Raw genomic sequence first — 20,276 nt, 5'->3', positions numbered from 1 at the left:
AGTTTTACTTTACAATCCAGCAATTTTATGCCTAAGTATTTCTCTTAATGAGTCAAAAATTTATGTTCACACAAAAGCCTGGAAGGTTTGTTCATAATCGCACAAAATGGGAAGCAACCTAGATGTCTCTGTCCTGGTTAATAGATGAACACAAGGTAATTCATCCATACAACAGAATATTATTCAGCAATAAAAATTAATGAGGTATCAGTCCATAAAAAGACATGAAGGAATCATAAGTGCATACTGGTAAATGAAAGATGGTAGTCTGAAAAGGCTATATACTTGAAAGTTCCAACTATATGACATTTTGGAAAAGGTAAATCTGTACAGACAGTTAGAAAAATCAATGGTTACCAGGAATTTAGGAGGAGAGAGAGGAAGAATGAATAGGTACCGCACTAATGCAACAGTCCTGTATCTATAAAAGAAATTGAAATTAGGGGAAAGTATGTGAGGTAGAAGGGTGGGTATGGTGTAGATACATGTCACTGCATGTATTATCTGCCCGATTAGTCTGTATGGATAAGACATTCACCTTAACACAGCAGAAAATAAAAATAAATAAGAAATGAATGAAGTTGGAGAAAAAAGAAATATCAGCTTAGAAATCAATTAAATAAAACACTTCTAAAAATGGGGGTAATCTATAAAAACAAAAGCTGGTCCTAGAAGAAACAAAATAACCTTGAAAAATCTCTAGAAGAATGACAAGAAAATTTAAGAATAGACACAAGTTACCAATATTAGGAATGAGAGGCATTATATCACTAAATATTCTAAGGATATTAAAGAAAAGTCATCTGGTCCTGGTGGCACATTCTTGTGATCCCAGTGGCTCAGGAGACTGAGACAGGGGAATCACAAGTTTGAGGCCAGCCTCAAAAACTTAATAAGGCCCTAAGCAACTTAGTGAGACTCTGTTTCAAAATAAAAAATGAAAAGAGCTAGGGATGTGGATCAGTGGCTAAGCACCTCTGGGTTCAATGGCAAGCACCTAACCCTGTGCCAAAAGAAAGAAAGGAAGAAAGAAAGGGAGGGAGGGAGGGAGGGAGGGAGGGAGGAAGGAAGAAAGAAGAAGAAGGGTAAAAAAAAACTCAGAAAATATTATGAATTACTTTATGCCAATAAATTTGACAACTATGATAAAATGAATAAATTCTTTCAAAGTTAAGAATAAACCAAAACTTAACTCAAGAAGAAATAGATTTAGTCAATAGTCTTGTATCTATAAAAGAAATTGAAATTGTAGTTAAAAACCCTTCTACCAATAAGAATCCAATCTCAGGTGGCAACACTATTGAATTCCAATTATAAAAGAAGTAATGCAATTTTACACAAAACTATAAAGAAAGATGAAGAGGGAGTGCTTTTCAACTCATTTAATAAGTCCAGCATTATTCTTATCAAAAAAATTTTAAAAAACAAACAGGAAAGAGCATTGCAAGAGAATAGTACAAACTAAGATCACTAATTCCCTAATGATCCCCCTACCCCCAGCAGTGCACCATGATCTTGGATGCACAAATTCTAAGCAAAACTTGACAAAGAAAATTCAACAACATATGAAATACAAAAGTTTTACATACTGATGCAATGTTGATTTAACATTCCAAAATTGATCAATATAATTTCCCATATTAATAACCTAAAATTACACATATATGTAATATGCATATACACATATATTCATAAAACCACCTCAATAAATGTATAAAAGTATTTTTTTCCATAACCCAATATTAACTTCTGTTTAAAAGTTTTGGCAAACTAGGAACAGAAAAAGTTCCTCAGTCTGACAAAGGGAATCTATTAAAAACTTACCAGAAACATAATACTTAGTGACAATACTTAACCACATCCTCAGGAACAAAAGGCGTTTTGTCCATAACATTTCTTTCCGTTTGCTACTAAAGATTCAGTGGATGTACTCAGTGAAGGGAGAAAAAAAATATTAAAAAGCATACTAACGAAAAAGAAAAAAATAAAATTAACTTTATTTGGAGTAAACATGATCACTTATATTAAAAATCAGACTGAATCTTTTAAAAACTTCTAGAACATACACATAAAAAATCAATTGTATATATAGTAGACATGAACGTTCATAAATAGAAATTTTAAAATGATATCATTCTGTTTTGACTCAATCGCTCAGAAAACACTCTCAGTCCGATTTTTGTCCAAACTGGAGAGTCTTTATTTAGCTACCTGGCAACTGCTCCCTGCAGGACCCAAACTGTATCTGCCAGGAACAGCGCCTGGTCCAAGTTCTATGGGGTTCATAAGGGGAAAAAATCACATCCTCTAAAATGTACGTGCACACAGAAGCTAAAGTTAGCAATCAGCCAGCCAACGCATATAACTACATTCTTATTCCGAATACATCTAGTACAAAAATAACTTGTACAAAAAAATAAGTTATATAACTAGGGTTACATCTAGGTCACTATGGTGGAACTTCAAAATGGAGTCACTCAGTCTAGGCTTTTGTTGTTGGGTTTTTTTTTTTGTTGTTGTTGTTGTTGTTTGTTTGTTTGTTTTAGTTGTCAGTAGACTTTATTTATATGTCTCACAAATGCTAGGTAAGCGCTCCACCACAGAACCAGAACCCCAGCCCAAGGCTAACTTCTGTTAAATACAGCCAGGATAACTTAACATTACTTATCCTGTGATCTTACCTTGCCGTATCTATTAACCTCCTACATTTTATAGGGTGCTTACTGAGCTGAGCCATAATCTAGGTTGAGTTATAACAATTCAAGAAAGCATCAACAATATAAAATGTGTAGGAATAAATTTTACAAACAGCATTCAATGAAAGACGGCAGGTGGGACTCACAGCGCAGGTGCAGGCGCGCCTACCCACGAGGTCCCCTTGCAGCTTTCCTAAAAGTGCATGGGCTGCAGGGTGCTCTGGGAAGAACCGATGAGCTTGACTGAGGCCCACTGCTGGGCGTCGCTGCCAGTGCTCTGTTTCCTATTTGGTTGCAGTGTCCTTTGGATCCTGCTTCTGTCCTTGAAGTCCAGAGTGCTGCGGAAGGATGCAGAGCAGGACTCGCAGATGAGGGCAGAGATCCAGGATATGCACCAAGAGCTTTCCACGGTCAACATGATGGACGAGTTTGCCAGATTGGTTCGAAATGAATCATATGTCTAAATATTAAAGATAAAATAATATTATTTCCAGAAGAAACAAGGAAAAATTTTTGAGATCTTAAAGTAAGCAAATGTTTCTTGCATAGAACTCCAAGATAATAAAACACAGAAGAAAGGAAATCCATAAACTAGAATTTACCAAAATTAACATTTCTACTCTTTCACAGAGCATTTATGATTAAGAGAATAAAAATAGTAGATATGATTAGAGAAAATACTGGCTAATAACAAAATAATATACGAAGAACTCTTAGAATCCAATAATAGGAATCAAACAAACATTTTAAAAAGCTACTAGGATTTGAATAGTCACTTCACAGTAGAAAATAAAAGAAAATGCCTATCAACATCAAAAAGATTCTTGGCTTCATAGTCAACGGGGAAAATGCAAACAAAATGCATAATGGATACAACTACACACCTACTAGAATGGCTGAGGTTTAAAGGAGTGATGATTGCAAGAGTTTATTGGCAATAACCCTGAACTGGAAACAAGTAAAAGAGGTCAGCCTGGGCAACTTAGCAAAGTTAAATTAAAATTTAAAAATTGTTAACTACTATACAGGGGACTAGAATTGAGTGCAAGAACAGGGAAAAATCACAGAATTATCATGCAGGATGAAGAAAACCTAACTAAAATAATAATACATACTGTGTGATTCTGAACCGGATCCCATTTAAAATTAATAGCAACTTCCTGCAAACTGCTTTTCTGCATCTCGAATTTGCTCATGCTGAGAATAAAAATAAAAAAAATAAAATAAAATAAAAAAACTACCTGACCCTTGTGCTGGCTAGGCACCAAGGGGTGGGCTAAACAAAGCCCACTCAGTCTACACATATACATCACTTGCCTGGCTTTAGATCTTATAAAATGTAACAGCTTCTGTGTGAACAGCAGAAAAACAATCTAGCTGCTTCCCCGAATTCATCTAACTGCATAGAATTCATCTTTCCTTTTATATTGTTTGCTTATTTCTTATATGGGCAGGAGGTCCACATCCAACCAGCAGTGATCCAGGCAGGTTCCCTGGTTTGGGTGCCCAAACAATTCTATTTATTTAAAATTTTTTGAATTATACACTTGTAAAATATGTAATTTATTGCTAGTAAATTACATCTAAACAAATCTATTAGAAAATAAATTTGTTACCATAACAACAAAAAAAATGAAGGGTCATGATGTGCCTCAGGGGTAGAAAGCCTTCTCAGCCTGTAGAAGGCACTGAGTTAGATACCAGTATTATGGAAATTTTCAAAAATGTGAAAATATTAGGTTGTTATAGACCAAGGGCCCACTGTGGAGACAGGGCAGCCAAGGCTATCTTAGGTTACTGGTTCTTGTGATCACACCAAAAAGGTTTCAGAAATGTCAGAGTAGCAGACATGAGTTTATTAGAAGAGCTAAGAAAAAGGAAAGAAGGCAGCACTCTCAAAGGAGAGAGTGGATCCTCTCAGACAAGAGACAGACAGTATGTACCTCCTACCTTCCTGTATCATTGGAGTTCCCAGGGAATTTGTCAGAGAGTTCTGCTAGGTCTACCTCTTAACTTTTGAATGATGCAGGATGACACCAGACTTTCAAGTCCCCACTGTACATAGTTTTACCAGTACATGGAAGGGAGATTTCTAATCAATTCAAGGCAAATCTGGGTCATTCTGACCTACCCTGACTGGTTCTAATTATCATATTTCCCTGAACTGTGGAATCTGGTATGTGTGAAGTTCATATCCATCCCATCCCAGGGTAACTTGTGTTCACCTTTTTGGCAAGGAGAAGCTTCTCTTTGGGCCTACATTTCTCTAGTAGGTAACCAGTTGTTTGCCCCAGACTGTAACATGTCCTATTCACTTAAGCCAGACAGATCTGCAGGTAAATTGCTTTTTATCTGCAATAAACCATATGGGGTTTAACACAGGAGGTCCTGCTTATAGAATTATCCCTTTAACCTTATGTACCCACCTCTTAAGTCTGTTTGTTACCTATCAAGTTGATAAGCACTACTGTTTTTCCTGAGTTTAAATTCCCAAAGGAAACTTTTTAAAGGTATTTGTAGCTCTTCTAATATTTTTTTCAGTGAAACATTCCCAATTGTCTTGTTTGCTGTAAAAATGAAACAGCAAATGGATAAAACAACTCATTCTGCTCATTCTTTTTGTCACAGGCACAGCTGAAAGCAGGCAGCTAGGAAGAGTGAAGAGCAGGACTGCAGTTCAAAGCACCCTCCTTTACCCTTTCCCATGCTGTCTATTGTCATTAGCAGCCTCACCTCTGAGAGGCCAGCTCAGACAGTGCAGCAAGTTGTGAGATGGTTTTATAAAGTTCTAAGTATTGTAAGAGGTATTGAGACTAATGAATGTAACAGTTCAGTAATTTAAATGTTTATTTATTTTTAATGGAAGGATTTCAATTAAAAAGAAGCCAGTTGACATGGAAATATCAGTGAAACTTCTTACCTGCAAGAGAAGTGGACATTTTGTATTTAAGTGAAATTATAATGTGCACATTTTAAGAATAAAGAAATCTTGCATTTGAAAAAAATTATACATATATATATATATATATATATATAAAATTGGGGGGTGTAGGAAAGTCCTTATCTGGCATGCATTACAAAAAGCTAAAGTATTATAATACAAATAGTACTATAACGAAAATATTAACATTTTATTATCATATTTAAAATACAGATATTAAACTAATATTATAATACAAAGTAACATAATTGATGAAATGCTGTTAAGCTACCCTAGAATTCATGAATTAAAACCAATTGTGTTTTTCTTCATAAAAAATATGTGTATTATTATTTTATTTAGTTTGTTCTTGATTCTATGAAAGTTGTAATAATGAATGTCATCTGGCTGATTTTTTACTCAGCAATATTAGCATTAATATTTATTAGGATTTGTTCACTTTGTATACTTTGATACAACCAGAGATATGAAAAATTGTGCTTTATATGTGTAATATGAGTTGTAATGCATTCTGCTGTCATATATAACAAATCAGAATTTTAATTAATCAATTAATTAATTAATAGAATGTAATGTAGTCATGTATTTCCTAATAAAATGGGTCATTCTGAGAAATGCTTTATTAGGCAAATTTGTTGCCCAAACATCACAGGGTGAATTCAAACCTACCTGCTATAGACAACTCCACAGTTAGGCTATATAGAGGCACCCCCTCTACACAATCTTTTTTTTTTTTTTTTTTTTTAAAGAAAGAGAGAATTTTAATATTTATTTTTTAGTTTTTCAGCAGACACAACATCTTTGTTTGTATGTGGTGCTGAGAATCAAACCCGGGCCACACACATGCCAGGCAAGCGCGCTACCACTTGAGCCAAATCTCCAGCTGCTCTACACAATCTTAATTAAGCTACTCCAGAGACTTTCATCATAATTGTTTTTAGACTATCAGCAAGGATTTCTTCAAAAGAATTCAAATGTGAGTAGGCTTTCTATTTCCTATTGCTCTGTTGCAATAACTAAATTTGACAGTGGGCCTGAAGGAGACCAGCACTCCAGATTCTGAGCATCCCTTTCTAGTTTTTTTACAGTATTTATAGGTTCTACAGAGTCATAAAATGATATGTGATTGTTTGTATGAATTTTCAGGCTGAAGGTGTGTTTACAAAAGCAGAGTGTGATAAGGGATATTGGCTTCTAGCCTTGGGCCAAGCCTTAACAGGGGTGTTTAATTTTAAAGGAAAATAGTTAGATCCTGGGGAAAGTCCTTTACAATCCAAAAGTTAAGAGTGAATGGTGATAATTAGGTTCCTTGAAAACAAGGGCTGGGGGAACCTAGGACTCTCCCTTTCCCAAGCACTAATTTTCTCAGAGAATGTCCTTGGTTTATTTTTGTATTCAGGACTGGGTTTGTTGCCCACTACTGTAAAAGAAAACAAACAAACAAACAAAAAAACTACTATTATGTAGACTTCTGCAAATTGGGAGCCTCTGAACCCCCATTCCTCTACACACTGGGTATAAAATTCTAAATATGTCTGGACTCGGGGTTCAGAGGGATGAATTGATTAACGTGAAAGTCCTGCTCTGGACCAGCTGCAGCCAATTAACTTTCTTCCTGCTAATTCCTCGGTGTCCAACTTCATGTGTCCTTCATCAACTTGTATTATTCTTGAAGAGAAGGAGGATGGTAGAACATCAATTTCCTGAAGTACCCTTCCCTATTCCCCAAATCTTGGCCAAGTTAAGGAAACAATGGGAGTAAGCATGGCTACACATTATATTAAAGGATGCTTATTTTTACTTGGGTTTCCCAAGAATGTGCTCACTTTAGTGTTACCTTTGGAAAGCTGCTTTCTTGTATATATGCCATGCTCTTTGTGATGCCTGTCCCAACTGCACAAGACAAACTAGTACTCTCACTGCTTCTGTAGCCAGGCTTACAAAACCCCTCTCATTGTGGTAAGTGATGCAGAACTGAGGGCTCTGTGGAGAGGAAAGTCCACTAGGTCAGCCAGCTGCCATTGAACAAAGACTCAAGAGGGACTGAGATGCTTTTTTTTCTGGAATTACATAGGGAGGATCTGAGGTATTAGTTGGCAAAGCATCTCAAGGGTCAGATGTCACCCCTGGAGCTTCCCTATAAGTATCTCTCAACAAACCTTATATCTCATTTCCCACCCCGAGGTATCTTCTTTGAACACTTGGAAACCTGTCCCACTTCCCTAGCCCAACTGGATTGTGGGTTTTAGAAGGTGGCCATCATCATATATGCAGTTGATTATTGACTAAAAAGTTGTCCTGTGGCATAATCGTGTAAAGGCATAATTTGTGACAACTTTGAGGTTGTTGTTTGTTACTCAGCATAATTTCTTTGAGGTCCATTAAAATATTTACCTGTATCAATAGTTCATCCCTTTTTAAGACTAAGTAGTATTCTATGGTATTGATGTACCTTAGTTTATATATTCACTTATTCAGAAACATTTTGGTTATTGCCTTTTTGAGGCTATTACAAATAAAATTGCTGTGAACAACCATGTGCAAATTGTTGCATGGATTAAACTTAAGTATCACTGAGATTAATGCCCAGGAGTGAAATTACTAGAAAAAACCCATTTGGACATGGTATATAGTTCTTTTATTATTATTTTTTCTGAATTCTGAGTGCCAATGTTTGTTAACAATTAGTACATCTGTGTCCATGAGAGTTATTGGACTATCAATTTCTTTGAATACTCTTTTTGACATCAGGGAAACACTAGTTTTATGAAATTAATTCAGATATTTCTTTCCTATTTACTTTCTAAAGAGACTATGTAGACTGTTGTTATTTCTTTAAATATTAGGTAAAATTTTTCAGTGCAACTATTTGGTGCTAAATGTTCTTTTTCAGATGTTTTTAATATTCTGAATTAAATTTCCTCAATAGATGTAGGACCATTCAAAATTACCTATTTCTTTTTGGGGGAGTTGTAATAGTTTCTATTTTTCATGAAATTTATGCATTTTCTCTAAAATGTCACATTTAAGTGGGTGGAGTTTAGTTTTGTAATAAACTGACAAACTGATGAATGACTGTACCACTTTGCAATCCCACTAGTAAAGAACGAGAGTACCTGTTGCTCTATATTCTCCCAGAATTTTGTCTTATCTGTGTTTTGGATTTTTTGCCATTCCAATAAGTGCATAGTGGTACCTCATTTTATTTTAATTTGCAATTCCCCATTGATGAATAATGTTGAATTTCTTATATGTTACTTTGCCATCTATATATCTTCTCTGATACAATGTCTGTTCAGATGGTTTTGCTCATTACTTAATAAGGTGGTGGTTGTTGTCATTGTGCGTACAAGTTTGTGTTGAGCTTGAATAGTTCTTTGCATATTTTGGGTAAGCTTCTATTATCACATTTGTCTTGCACAAATATTATTTACCACTGTGACTTCACATTCATTCTTTTGATGTTTATTTCATTCCTGCTAATTTTTAAAATCTGCTCTTAGTCATACACAGTGTTTTTTTATTATTTTATATTATTTTAGTTTTTATCTATGAAATTTCACCTTGTATTTTTTTGATATCTTCTTTGACTTGATTGTAACTCTTTTATGGCCTTCTTCAATAATGCTATAATCTTCTAATTTTTGTCAGTTTTAACTGATTGTATTTTCTACTGATTATCCTTCTATTTTCTCCTTGTTTGCATATCTGATGATTTTTTTTGGCAGTTTTAATTTTTCTTTTCTTTTTTTTTGTGTGTGTGTGTGTTGCATAATGTGGTAATCCTGTAAATATGCAAATATTGAACTTTGGATTGGGACACAATAATTACTTGAAAATCATTTTATCCTCTGTTAATTTTTCCCCATTGCTCAGGATTAACCATGATTCTTTGCCATCTATACATCATAGTTCATCTGTTTTCCATTCTTGATGGAAGAAATGGAAATGACCCTGTGTCAGGGTCAGTGATCACTTCATCATGTCAGATGGTTCTTTTCTGACCTTGGGTAGTTTTCTAACACACATGTACTAACCGGTAATGACAGGCCTTTTAACTTGATTTCCACCCACTTGTACTGCTTCACTCTACTTCATTTACTCTCTGCCTCACTTATAGATGTGCAGCTCCCACAGTCCTAGGTTTTCTGGACTCCAGATTTGTATTCTGAGCTCAAATATTGCTTTTTATGTGGGATCTCACAATTTTCTCTCAAATGCTTTTTAATACCTTGAAAGTGTTTTGTTGTTTGTAATAACTTTAAAAAAATCCTCTTAAAGTTATCTTTCCCAGTTGTTAATCACTGCATGGGAACATGAGCTCTAATTCTTTGTTTTTACCACAAAATTTCCATTGGTGGGAGCAATTGGTAAATTTCTGTTTGGGTACTTATGGACGGTGGCTTGAGCCTGGATGAGCAGTATGCATCTGTCACCTGATGGACCATTTGGTGCCCCTAATTTGTGACCCTTAATTGCAGCATCTTAATGATTTACTATAATTTTGTTGAACATTTATTAATCATTGTCTACAAACTCATCTCTCAGGATCTGTCTTCAACAATGACATTTAAGTGAATGTCCATTATTCTGTGTTAATTTCTGTCAGTTTTCCTGTCATGTTATTCACATAGAAATGTCACATATTGAAAGAAACTTGGTAAATGCAGAATAACATTTCCAGAGAATACTGCAACATCCTAAATACTAAAATTAATTTCCCATTTTTTCTGATTTTGCTTATAAATATTTTAGTGCTGAAAATTTAAGTAAAGAATCTTCCATAACTGAAATTCTAAAATTTACGAAGACATTGACTTAAGCATGTCATTGCTTTTAAGAGAATACTTTTATTCACTGTTATGTCTATTTAATTTTGAGTGTTAGTGCAATACTATAAATTGGAATTTTATCTGGCTCCTAAAAGTCATCTTGACTATCAAATATTCATTATTTCTAGGATTATAATTCAAGAACAAATTAATTAGATGTCCACGGATTGAACTTTCTTGCAGAACATTATATTTATCAGAAAAGTATTTGATAAACAACTAAACTAGCTCTATCCACTCTTCACTAGCTCTGGGATATTAAAAATTTAAAAAGAAGCCACTTCGTCTCCGCCGCTGCAGTGGTCTGGCGCTCCACTCCCATTTCCCTCAGGGTCGCGTGCTCAGCGGCGGAGGTGGTGGTGCTGTTGAGAGCTGATGCACTGAGTTAAAGGTGGGGGTCGGGGGTCCGCAGCCAGCGGAGGGACACCTCTCCCATCCTCAGCACGCCCCCCATCTTGCCTCCACAGCTAACAGTCGCGGGGCCGAATGCGGCCCACCAAAAGAGGGCGGAAGGGGACTACCAGGGCTCAGCGAGGGAGGGGGCGCCCTCTGTTCCTGCTGGCCTACACGGACCCCGTCTACGCCACGGTGCAAGGACCCTAGGTAAGACTCCTGGCTGTGGCCCATGGCCTCTGAGTAAGTAGACTTACAGGCTTACACCTGTAAGTCTGCCCAGCTTCCCACTTGCTGTGTTCCCACTCAATGGGAAGAGAACCAATACCTTGTCCACCATCAGCCAAGGCCTCCTGACAGCACCAGGATGGAAGTCAAAGGTCAGCTTATCAGCTCTCCTACCTTCACTGCTCCAGCAGCCCTTTTGGGGAGGCTGCCCCCCCAGGTGAATTCAGGGCGTCTGAGGGGGAGAGGGAGGCGCTGTTTGACGGGCAGCGGGCCCTGCAAAATGCCCTGAGCCTGAAACTTCAGGATCTCCGAAAAGTGTGTCTCCAGGAGATGGAGCTTACTGGCCAGCTGCCCCCCTTGGTGCCTCCTGAAACTTGGTGAACCGCCCCAGTTGGTGCGGGGTGGGCCGGGGCAGCCCGTGCCTACCCTCCACTGCATCCTAACCTAGCGCACCACCCCGTGAGCCCTGTTGAGGAGCTGGAACCGGAGGTGTAGGTGCTACAGCAGATCCGCAGCCGCTGCCCTATGCTTGGCCCCAGCCCCTGAGCTATGTGGTGAACAGCTGCAACGCTGGCGCCAATTATAGGCGGATGCACTGAGGAGGCTGCATGTGTTGGAGGAGCAGTGGGGGGCGTCGGGGCCCGCCTTGGCCTCCCAGTTTTCCCTCCTCAGCCACTGCAGCTGTCTGCAAGGGCACCCAGGGAGTCTGCCTGGGCACAAGCCTAGGTCATCTCAGCCAAGAAGATGAAGTTCTACACTCTGAGAGCAGCTCCCTCTCAGAGTCTGGGGCCAGCCATGATAATGAGGAACCCCGTGGCTGCTTCTCTCTGGCAAAGCGCCCCTCGCCACCAAAGGCTTGGGACCAGCTGCAAGTAGTATCTGGGGGCGGGGAGGAGCCCTGAGCATCGAACCCTTCGGAAACCACCTCCATTAGATCTTTATGGGGATCTGAAGAGCAGGAGGAACTCTATGACCAGCCCAATCAGCCCCACACACTCCCTGCCCAGGAGTGCCTCCAAAGTTTTGAGGGGCGAAGTGTGCCTTCCACTCAGGACGCTGGCCCTCAGCTCTGCAAGCCCGAAGGCCTCCATTCTCAACAGCGGTCTAGCAGCCAGGGTGCACCCTGCTTCAGATCACGCCTCCCTCTTTGCAGCTCTCACTGGCTGCAGCAACAGCTTTGAGGCCCTGCTGGTGGACTGGGATGCTGCTGGGGGAGCTGGCTCTCTGCCTGTTTCTCTGGCTCCCCCTGCCACTGGCCCACCAATCTGACAGAGCAATGGGGTGCTGTATGAGCGCCCCCAACCACCCCTGCCTTCTTCTCTTGCACAGCAGGGTCCTCAGACCTAGCTCAGCTGCTCCTGCTTCCCGCGGAAGCCCCTCTCCCACCTGTATGTGGGGACTTCCTCTTGGACTATTCCTTGGACCCTTGGACGGGGGCTTGCCCGCAGGGACAGGCTGGGGGGAGCTGCTGCCTGCAGCTGAGGTCCCAGGACCACTCTCCCGCCCGGTGGGCTCCTCCTCGCCATGCTCCCTGGCCCACCACCTATGTATGCAGCTGACAACAGCAGCCCCCTTCTTGGCAGCAAGAACCCCCAACCCATGGCACCCATACCAAGCCCTGTGGCCTGCCCCTGGAGGCTGCTGAGGGTCCAGAGGTGCACCAGAACCCTCTGCTATGGATGTCCCTATCCACCCGTATCACCCTGACTGGTGAGCCCAGTGGCCACAAGAACCTTGCCCTGGAGGGGCTGGGCCTATGCTCCCTTATGGGGGCCCACTACACCCATCCTTCCTCCATGCCCGCTGCTATTAAGTGGGCCACGTGCCTTACAGGGCCCCCAGCCAGGCTCTTGTCTGGCACTCCGGGAGTTTCAATGCACCCCCTGTGTCCAGCAGGTATGGGGGGTGCTTTTACTGATGAGTAGGGGTCTCTTGAAGCAATTGGTGAAGATATTCAGGCCAGGGATCAGCTAGTCACGATAGTTAATGACTGGGACCACAAGGAAACTAGCTGCAGTGTTGGCACAGATCATTTCCAGGTGTGACCTGCATTAGTCCTTGGGGTCCTGGTAGAAGGGGATCTTGGGCACTGGTAGTAGTTCCTTACCATATCATAGAAGGAGTGCGGGTTAGCTAGAAATGAGCCTTGAAGCCAGGGTGCTGTGAGGAAGGGACATCATATGCCCTCATCTTTCTCTTCCTGCTTTCCTGTGCTTGCCTCCTTAATGAGACTCTTTTTCTCTGTGTCATGTCTGTCTTTTCCTCTCTCTTTTCTTTCTTCCCCACCCTGTCCTCCAGATTCTTGCTGTCCCCTTCTAAAGATACTACCAGACTTCCTGTACCCCACCCTGCCCCCAGCTAAAGGCTCCTTTAAGTGATCTGCACTATAGGGAAACCAGTCTTCCAGTTCTGACCCCCAGGCCCCATGGACACTGGTCTTACCCCTTCTGATTTGCACCTTGTTGGTCTGGGCATGGCTCAGTCCTGGGAGCACACAGCCGACCTCACTGAGCCCTGGGATGTGGTTGCTCTCAGTGCTGGGCTGGGCGCCAACCTGATCTTCCAAGGTCCCTGGCTCCCCAAGGACCCAGGAATGTGTCTGCTACCTTGCTTCTCTCACAATGGGGAATGGGGGACTTCAGCCAGCTTCAAGGAGAGTGAATGATGCAATAGGGATTCCAATCCCCTTCCTCCATTTCTGTTTACAGTTGTGATTTTAGTATTCACTGTCTTTGCCCCAGTACTAGGCATTTTATAAGAGGGAAACTGTGAGCTCATCCTGGTTGGATTCATTCCTGTCCCCCTGCCCAACCTGTTCTGTTCAGGTCCACCCCCTCCACAATGGCCCATATAGGGTGTTAGGATCCTTTTGGGGGGTAGTCAGGAGACTCTGTTGTGAATAGAAATCCCTGCCACCCCTCAAACCAGGGCAGTTTGGATTTCTGCCCACATTTGAAAGGATTAAATTCTGGATGGGGTACTCTATCCCTCTCTGTGCTGATCATCCCCAATCAGGAGGCCCTGTAGGAGGCTAACAAGGGGCAGAGCCATTGGGTATGTTGCATCCTAAGATGTTTTGATGGTCGAACCTGGTATCTGGTAGATGCCAGTACAATCCTGAGGTGACCTTTGGCCATGGCCACAGGCCTCGTCTCATTCTCCTTGGCTTTCCTTCCATTCACTACTTTTTAAACAACACAGGCTGTGTTTTCTATGATACCTGTCTGTGACTTTCTGAGCTGGGGGTTTCACTACCTCTTTTACCTAGTGTTAAAACTTTTCTTTTTGTACCAGTGGATCTGGGACCAAGACACTACCCATACTGGAAGGAGATTTCTATAATAAATATGTATATTGAATAAAAGAAAAAAGAAAGAAAAGAAAAAAATGGGGGTACTGGGCTGGGATTGTGGCTCAGCCACAGAGCACTTGCGTAGCACTTTCAAGACGCTGGGTTCGATCCTCAGCATCATATAAAAATAAATAAATATATAAAATAAAGGTATTGTGTTCAACTACAACTGAACAAAATATTTTTTAAAAAAAAGAGGGGGATACTTAAAATGCTCTTTTTAAAAATATATCTTTATTTTTGTTTATTCATTTTTATGTGGTGCTGAGGATGGAACCCAGGGTCTCATGCGTGAGAGGTGAGTGCTCTACTCCTGAGCCACAACCCTAGCCCCTAAAATACTATTTTTAATGTTTTTCATAGCCCTGAATTTCAAGATTTGAGAATTATTTTGACATTGAGGATTGTTTTTTCTGAAGCAAATTAAATATTTCCAGGTGGTGTCTTTTGATTTTTACCTCCACTTATGACTAAAAGAGAGCAATTATACATTTTATTGTTTTTTTCTGTGATGAAAGGGTGATGTTTGAGTTGCTTGTGAAAACATGTTGTGCTCAGCTTGCTGTCTGTCTGCATCATGGATGCTCATGTGGCAGATACAGAGCCTGATGCACTGAATGCTTTGTCTTTGGCTTTATCAAGACCAAAACCCAGTGCAACCTTGATTCTGAGAAAAAAGTGAGAATACAGAGAAAACTGAGTGAAGCCATTTTTTTCCCCAAAGGGGTAGAAAGTATATAAATATATGTGTCTATATATATTTAAAATATATAATATATTTAAATACATATATTTAAATATAAAATATTTAAGTATAAAATATAAATATATGTAAGTGTATATTTAAATATGGACATATTTAAATAAGCAAACATTTCTCATTTTATCAAGTGAAACCAGATAGGCTTCACACACTCAAGCCAAAAAAAATTAAAAGATTTGATTTTGTAATAATTTAAGACCTTTGATCCAAAACAATGTGCTCTCTCTTTCAAAACAATTTCTTCTAAAGACCATATATGATTACAAGTATTCTGCATGGTCTCATAATTCATTTTCTACATACAGATAGCAATTATACTTTAAAGACTTGCATTGGTAAACATAACTATGCAATAAAATATGAACTATTTCCAAGTTTGTTTCCAGTTTCAATAATCTGACATTGTCATTTTTAAGTCTGTAAGGGCTTTGAAGGGGACTCTATTATTCTTTTTCACATTATTTTCTGAACACATTTTAATCAGGCTATGACCAGGTTGTCACAGATGCACGATTTCCTTCTTCTAACTTCGACTGGAGCATTAGTTTATTCTACATGTATAACCACTGAAATAATCTAACTTTGTGAGTGATTCCTGCATACTTCATCTCCTTGTTAGGCTGAGGAGGAAATACAAGTCAGGTTGTTTAAGGGATTTACCCAAGATGATGAAAGGACTGCTATATAACTTCACAGGTGTGTAAATTTCCTAAAGTGCTCCACCATATTGCCATGATCGTAGTGACTTAAAACAAATTTCTTATATTACAGTTTAAGTGTTCAGAATCCTGGAGCCAGTTTCTGACCTTCAATCAAGAAGTCCACAAGGCTGCCTTCCTTCTGGAGGCTCCAGGGAAGAAGCTGTTTCTCACCTTTTTCAGAGTCCACCTGCTTTTCTTGGCTTATGACCAGATCTTCCACCTTCAAAGGAAGTCACTACACCCTTTGCATCTGTCATCACTTCTCTTCTTTCTGACATGTTTCTGTCTTATAAGGACTCTTGTGATCACATTGAACCACCCTAGATAATTCACTATTTTCATTCTACCTTAAGATTCTTAACTTGCTGTGTAAAGTCCCTTTTACCAGAGTCACAGATTCCAGACCCACAGATTCCAGACCTAGCACACAGACATCTTTTGGAATACATTATTCTCTCTAATTTAACAGGTAATTTTGCCTTGTGGTCATTTTTCTTCATTAAATAATATTATACATTATACTTTATCACTGCATCAGCAAAAAGACAAATATAACTCAGGCCTGATTTATTACAATATATTCATCATTATGACAGCTTCATTTTTCTTCTGATTTAGAAAGAAAGAAAAATTAAACCATTTCATTGACTATTGTACCTACCAGATAGGTAGGCCCTGGAGGACTAAGATAAAGGGACTCAGATGTTTGAATTTTCTCTTTCCTATTCTTTCACTCACTTCCATAGGCCTCTCTGTAAGTGTCAGAGCCAAACTGTGTAGGTAATTACATGCTACTTTGGAATGATCACCACATATGGCTCCTTTCAATATGATTAAAAGTCCACTCATCAATGCAGTTTTGTTGATCCTGTTGCTGGGGAGTTATATAGACAATAGCTTGCTGCCTGACACTCAGAAATGACACCATCATATCAACACAGTTTCATCTTCATTAACAAGTACTTTTGCCTGAGAGTTTCACAGATCATGCCTCCAGCCTCCATGCTCTTTTGAGTGTTCCAGCTATGTAAGATTCAGAGAGAAATTTATATTCTCTGAGGTAAAGATCTACCTGCATTCTTTCTTCACACTGCTGCTACTTTCTCTAGCCCATGAAATTGAGTGACATTATGGAACTACCTGGCACATTGTAATAGTGACTGTTGGCCAATGTCCTCCCAAGTGAAGGTCAGCCAGAGGACCCCAGGCCACAGCTACACAACATGCTCAGAGTTCCATGTCTCAGCAACCTACCTTCACACAAGGAGCTACCTGCATCATGTTATGAGACTGTCTCTCTCATGGATACACATAATAGAGTGTAAAATACTTTTGGGATGTCTGAAACACTGTCTTGAGCCAGTTTTGAGGTCCTCGCCGAGGCTTGTCCATTTCCCTTCCTGAGCACACAACTTAGTCCATAACCAACCTCCTCCCTTTCTGAGCTCTCATACTCTGGGCTATTATTTCCCTCATCACCCCAGGGTCAGGTAACAGACCACTAGGGACAGCCCTTGTGCCCCAGAGCCCACTGGCATTATTCAAACTCGTCCTAAATCAGCTTCCTCTCCTTCATCTGTTCCTTCCAATAGAAACCACATAAAGGAGCTTGGCCACAGTTCCCCCTCCCTTCCTCTGCATGGACACCTCACCCTAGGGGACTCCTGAGTGGCCCTTGGTGAGGCATGGCCCTCACCATGTATGCCTCAATGGCAGTTCTGTCTTGAACCATTTATTGCCCCACACTGCTACAGTCATAATACTTGTAATACACAGATAGGTCTTTACAAACATGACCCACTGAAACCTGGCACTGAGTCAACTGAATAGTTCAAAGAGCTCAATGAAACCAAGTTAAGCCTATGAGAGTCCAGGAATGCAGCAATAGAATTGGTGAGCTAAAATACAGAAACTGTCATATAAACAGCAAGGCATTTAGAATGTGAACACAAAATAAGATATATTTATATAAAGAGCTAATGAATGAGAGCTGGTTCCTATTCTGTCCTATAGGAATACAAATGCTCACTTATTTCATATTAGTTATATATGAAAAGCTTTGTAAGTACTATCTCATGTAATCCTCAGTATAGGCACACAGGTTTAGAGGTCGTATATTTTTAGTACAGATTTAGAAATTGAAGCTCAAGAAAATTAACTGTCTAAAGTAACAAAGTAGTAAGACACATAGAAATATTTTCAATTGTATTCTGCCTGATTCTTGTCATATCTATAATGCAAAATAATGTTTCTGGACTTTCACAAATATTTTTTGAAAAAAATTTAAAAGAAATACAGAAATTGAAAAGTTTGCTTAAAAGAGAGTAAATTGGAAAAGGTACTGGGTGTTTTTAGTGAGGTAGGTGGGCAGGAAGAGCTCTCAACATTTTTAGAGTCATGTCAAGGGCTATGAAGTTGATATGTTGTGTTAGTTACTTAAAATTCATGGAAAAATGAAGCCTCTCAAGTGCAAGGGGGAGGTGGCACCTTGATCTCAGTTTTGTCCACGCTACTTTCAACCAACTAATTTTGACCTTGTCAACTTTACTTTTAGGAGGTCATGGTGAAGATATGTGTCTCGTAACAGTGATTGTAGTTTACTTATAGCAAATCCCCATTTCCCTGAAAAAAATTAATATACATCAGATTTTATGAAAATGTGGATGCCAAATTTTAGGACTGTAAAGGAGTGAGACATCTCTGTTACTGAGGCTGGGTAATGTAGAGAAGAGTTAGTCAATGGCCTTTAGAGAGTTTATATTTTTATAATTTCAAATTGAAAACTAGCTACATAGGACTCTCTTCTTTGAAGGTACACTCATATTCATTCTCAATTCAATTTAAGGAGGCATTTGTCTGGTGAAAATTTAAAATGCATAAATTATAGTGGTGCACTGCAAAATAAATCAGAGAGATAAAAAGCTCCAACTCTCCAATTTTTCAGGAGAGTCTGCCTCTGACTCCACTTCAAGTTGTGCATAACATTTTTTTTTTCATCTAACAACATCTTTGCTTTAAATTTTTACTTTCTCTCTCTCTAAGGAATCACTTTTGCACCACTGATTCTCCCTTTATTTCCATATCCATATGGGTGAAACAAACTTACAAATGTCTTACTCATTAGGAAAAATGTCTTTTAGAAGTCTGTATGTCTGACTTTCTAATAAGATAATGATTGTTCTTTAGTTTGGCAGTCCCATTTAAAATAAAATTTTAAATGACTTGATCAAATGATCACAAAAATATATATCATTATGTTGAATAATTATTTGCATGCTGCTTTTAAGATATTTTGTTATTGATTTTTGACAAAGTCTCCTTCTAAGATTAAGGTATTAGGTATTTTTGAGGTCCTGGCCAGAAATACTTCTAAGAAGCATTATATTGTAAGGGACTGGCGAAACGTCGGAGGAAGAGACCACACAAGAGACTAGCTCCATGCAATTGGCAAAAAGGGATTAATTGAACCAGCATGCTAGGGCTCCCAGCCCACTCCAGAAAGGAGAGCAGCCCAGAGCCCAGAGCAGAGGTCAAGCAGAGCTTAAGTACACTTTTTGGAGAGGGTGGGGGGCTTTGCATACATCAGAACAAATCATCTTGAGGCACGGGAAAATTGAACAACAATGTGTACCCCACTCAGGAGTGACAAATCACCCCTACCCAACTTGTTCCCGCCAGTGAATGTGCTAATAATGTTTTAGAGTTGTTATTTGATTTTCCCGCAGTGTGTGATGATTTGTTAAGAGATGCTATGATGTATGTGAAGTCCCTGCCTTCTCCAAAGAATGTATAAAACTGCTGCAAACCCTGGGCTTGGGGCCTCTCAGCATCACCAGTTGCTGTGTGTGGGTGGGGAGGACCGAGCTAGCTCGCAATAAACACCTCTTTGCTGCTTACATCGATCTTGGTCTTTGGTGGTCTTTTGGGGATTCCGAATTCGAGCATAACACTGATAATCGACAGTATCACCATCAGCTATGACTCTAGTCCTATTTTGAAAGTTTTGTCCATTTTCTCTTCCCTACCAGTGATCTTTGGCTGGGCCATGATCTGCTCCTCAGCCAGTGCTCAGAACTGGCAAAAACCCTGGGGAACAACAGTTGCTCCCAGCTTGCCCTGGAATGACCATAATAGTTGAAAATTCTACTTCTCCTGGTTTTTCTTGTTTCTGTGGCTTTCTAACACCTTTAGAAACTACATTGTTTGTGGTGTTGATGTTTACCCGTGACGAGTCCTTGCTTCCAGGAATGCTGAAGTATAACACCAAAGAAGCACACCGAGGCAAGTTAAGAGTGGAGAGTGGAAGCTTTATTAAAGCAGAAAAGACTTCTCCTGGAGGAAGAAGGGACCCAAAAGGTGGAATAAAGAAT

At 39.6% G+C, this 20,276-nt stretch overlaps 1 long non-coding RNA gene and 1 pseudogene across 1 annotated transcript in view; one reads left to right on the top strand and one right to left on the bottom strand.

Annotated features, from left to right (window-relative positions):
- Nucleotides 1-1,367: 1,367 nt before the first annotated feature.
- The window catches only part of LOC144369886 (uncharacterized), a 41,721-nt gene continuing 22,812 nt past the window's right edge, over nt 1,368-20,276 (bottom strand). The window contains exon 2 of the long non-coding RNA XR_013429729.1: nt 1,368-3,156. This is a non-coding gene — a long non-coding RNA (uncharacterized LOC144369886). The remainder of the gene's footprint in view (nt 3,157-20,276) is intronic.
- On the top strand, nt 11,230-13,008 carry LOC144370141 (coiled-coil domain-containing protein 120-like; annotated as a pseudogene).

This window comes from Ictidomys tridecemlineatus, chromosome 13 (assembly GCF_052094955.1).
Source record: "Ictidomys tridecemlineatus isolate mIctTri1 chromosome 13, mIctTri1.hap1, whole genome shotgun sequence".
NCBI classification, from domain to species: Eukaryota; Metazoa; Chordata; class Mammalia; order Rodentia; family Sciuridae; genus Ictidomys; species Ictidomys tridecemlineatus.
Note: the sequence above shows the minus strand (reverse complement) of the source record. Positions and strands in the feature narration are given on the sequence as shown.